The following is a 3,711-nucleotide window of genomic DNA, read 5'->3' on the forward strand; positions in this document are numbered from 1 at the left end:
TGCAAATCACATTAAGTAAATTGTCTATAAAGTGAGATGTTTTGGCAGGAGGTAAATAGTTCAGTCACGGCATATACTGCAAGGAAAATTATAAGAGATAATCACAGTCAAATCAGCTTGCTTTTTCTGTATTTAAAATATAAATTTCTCAGCAAGCTTGATTCCAAAAGACTCTTTTCTAGTCAATAAGAAATAAAAGAGATAAACCCAAACATTCAGGTTTTCAGTTAATTGCTAGATGAGAATGTGTACTTTCAGGAAATAAATTATTTACTATCCATCCCATATTTCTTTCTCCTGATTTGTGCTATGAAAGGAAAAATCAATATTGTTAAAAACAATTTTAACTGTTCCCAATCATTAGTTGATAAAACAAAGATGTCACAGAATCATAGAATAGTGAAGTTGGAATAAGTCTAAAGAGCTATCAAGTCCAACCCCTTGCTTGATGAAGGCATACAAATCAAAGGAGATCTGCCAGGTGGTTATCTAAGTTTCTACTGAATGCCTCCAGTGTTGGAGCACTTGCCACCTCCCGAGGTAATTGGTTCCACTGATGTACTGTTCTAACAGTTAGGAGGTTTTTCCTGATATTCAAATGAAATCTGGCTTCCTGTAACTTGTGCCAATTGTTGTGTGTCCTGCACCCTGGGATGATCGAGAACAAATCCCTCCCCCCTTCTCTGTATGACAGCTTTTCAAGTATTTGTAAAGTGTTATCATTTCACCCTTCTATCTTCTTTCCTCAAGGCTAAACATGCCCAATTCTTTCATACATTCCTCACAGGGTTTGGTTTCCAGCCCCCTGATAATCCTTGTTGTTCTCCTCTGGACTTGTTCCAATTTGTCAGCATCCTTCTTGAAGTGTGGTGTCCAGAAATGGACATAATCCTCAAGGTGAGGCCTAACCAATGCTGAATAGAGGGGAACTAGCACCGCATGAGATTTGGAAATGATACTTCAGTTAACGTAGCGTAAAGTAGCATTTGCCTTTTTTGTAGCTGCATTACACTGTTGGCTCATATTCAGCTTGTGATCTACAACAATTCCAAGATCCTTCTCACTCATAGTATTGCTGAGCGAGATATTCCCCATCTTGTAACTTTGTGGTCCTTTTTCCTAGGTGCAGTACTTTCTATGTATTTTTGTTGAATTTCATTCTGTTATTTTCAGCCCAGTGTTCCAGCCTATCAAGATGATTTTGAATTTTTCTTTTCAGTATGGACACATGCATTAAAAAATCTCAGCCAACAGTTGGTGATGTGCAAGCAATTGCCATGCTAGTTTGTTTTTATTTATTTATATTTTTGATATTTGTATCCCACCTTTCCACCAATGAAGACCAGATGGTTTTCTTCCTCACAACACTAAGATAGTAAGATTAATAGCTATCAATCTTAGATAGCTAAGATTGATGGACCATGTGACTGGGCCAAGATCATTCATCTGTGGCTTCATGGTCAGGTGGAGAAATGAACAGACATCCTGAATCACTGTCCAATGCTCTAACCACTACCCCACACTGGATCCTTTGAACCATACTTCTTCAGAAATAAGAGTTGGAATCACTCTGGCTCAGAAATAAGCTGAGGTATTTTCTCCAAAACATGAAATACCTTGGTTTATTTCTGAGTCATTCTGAATTTGGGCTATCCATTCCATATCCATAACTTTCACCCACACAGCAACTCATTCCTTTTTTCCTTCAGAAAATGAAGTAGATCTTGGACTACATGTGGTGTTGCCAGAGACGGGATGGTGAAGAAATCTCCCCACTCTCCTGTTACCTGCTGCAACTTGCTTTCACTGCTTTCAGAGTAGCAGAATGGTAACTTCACATGGAATTTGATCTGGTGGATTGGTATATAGAGGTGTAGAGGTGTTCAGGGAAAAATGTGAGGGTTGTAGTGTAATGGCCTGTGGAAGAAGGGCTCCTTCCACCATTGTAGAGGCATGCAACATCCCTGCCTAAACCACAGGCTATTGGTAATCATACTGCTTACTTTGTGGCTAAGCAAGCATTATTTGTTCCCAAAAGTCACATTTCTGAATGTTGTAAAGAAAAAAATGTGATATGTCACAGCTATGACTCATATATCACATTAGAAGAGATTCCATGTGTGATTGCCTTAGAAACTCATGGGACTATACAATTTTATAATACCTGCCATATTTATTCAGAAAACTGCATATGCAGCCTGATGTGGCCAGACTCTGGAGAGGTGAATACTACTACATGTATACTGGATCCTTGCCCTTCCTGGCTCAGAAAAGCTGCAAGAAACAGACTGGTCAATTGGGTAGGAGGAGTGGTGAATGCCTCATTGCAACAGGGTAGAATCCCATCATGCTTAAAGGAGGCAATGGTAAGACTATTGTTTAAAAAATCCCTTTTTGGATCCCACAACACCACAATTACCTACCAGTATCTAAAATTCCACTCATGGGGAACGTGCTAGAGAGAGTTGTGGCCTCTCAGCTTCAGAGGTTCCTGAATGAGACGGATTATTGAGATCCATTTCAATCTGGCTTCAGGCCTGGTTTTGAGACGGAGACTGCTTTGGTTGCCTTGCCTATGCTGAGAACTGGGTAGGGTGTGTGTGTTTCTATTGGTTTTGCAGGATCTCTCAATGGTTTACTATGTATTTAATTGTATTTATTGTATTATAATTTTATCCTCACTGCACTTTATGATTTTTGATTTTCGCCCCAATGTATTAATGTTGCTATTTGCTATTTTGTTACTTTGTTGCTTTTTCTTATTTGTTGTTAACCAACCAGAGTGGCTTTGGCTGTCAGATGGGTGGTATATAAATCAAATATACCGTATTTTTCGCTCCATAAGACACACTTCCCCCCCCCCAAATAGTGGGAGAGAAAGTATGTGCGCCATATGGAGCAAATACAGTAAAAAAGGGTTCAACCACCACCACCCAGAAGCCACCCACTGCCGTGCTGGGAGGCCTCTGATCTGGCACCAGAGGCTGCTTACTGTTTGGACCTCACCATTCCGCACTGCTGGCTTTCCAGGATCTGCTTCCTGGAGCCCACCTGGAAAACCAGCAAGGCCAACAGGCCTATGGCAGCAGGCAGTGAAAACAGCCAAGGACCAAAGGGGAAAGAATGATTCTAGAAAGACCAGGGGAAACCACAAACACAGTCCCCCACTTAGGCAGTTGATTTTCCCATATTTGGGGAAATCACAAGGGTCAGCACATCCAAAGTGTAATAGATGAGCCTCACCCTGGGAAAACCACTTTGATGATAATGGCATCTCCCCTGCTAGGTATGAATTAGAATGGCTCCTGAACCTCCTGCCCCTTTCTGTGTCCTGTCCCCCAAAGGCATGGTGACCCCCCCCCCAGGCTGCACCTCCTGATCAGAACAGGGCTGCACAGCCCCAGTCCCAAAAGAGGCCAAGAGAGCTCCTCAGTGTTTTGGGGTGCCCCACAGGACCCCCATCAGGGGCTGGATGTTCCTCCCACAATCCTCCAGTGCACAGATATTAGCATACCTAATATGCAGGGAAGGCAGGGAAAGCGGGGAAATTCAAACTTTCAGTTAGTGAAGAGGCTGCTTGTCTGCTTCCTTGCTAGTCCAAGCAGTTAGAGAGCTGGGAGAGAGACCTGGGACTGCCTGGTATTATTTTAAAATGTAAAATTTAGTTTAAAAGCTGTTTGTTTGGGGTTTGTGCTTGGGTGAAAAGGTGCT

General features: G+C 42.0%; 1 pseudogene; it reads right to left on the minus strand.

The window, feature by feature from the left end:
* Positions 1–3,139: 3,139 nt before the first annotated feature.
* LOC140707845 (U1 spliceosomal RNA) lies at positions 3,140–3,294 on the minus strand (annotated as a pseudogene).
* Between the last annotated feature and the right edge of the window lie 417 nt (positions 3,295–3,711).

Source organism: Pogona vitticeps, chromosome 5 (genome assembly GCF_051106095.1).
Source record: "Pogona vitticeps strain Pit_001003342236 chromosome 5, PviZW2.1, whole genome shotgun sequence".
NCBI classification, from domain to species: domain Eukaryota; kingdom Metazoa; phylum Chordata; class Lepidosauria; order Squamata; family Agamidae; genus Pogona; species Pogona vitticeps.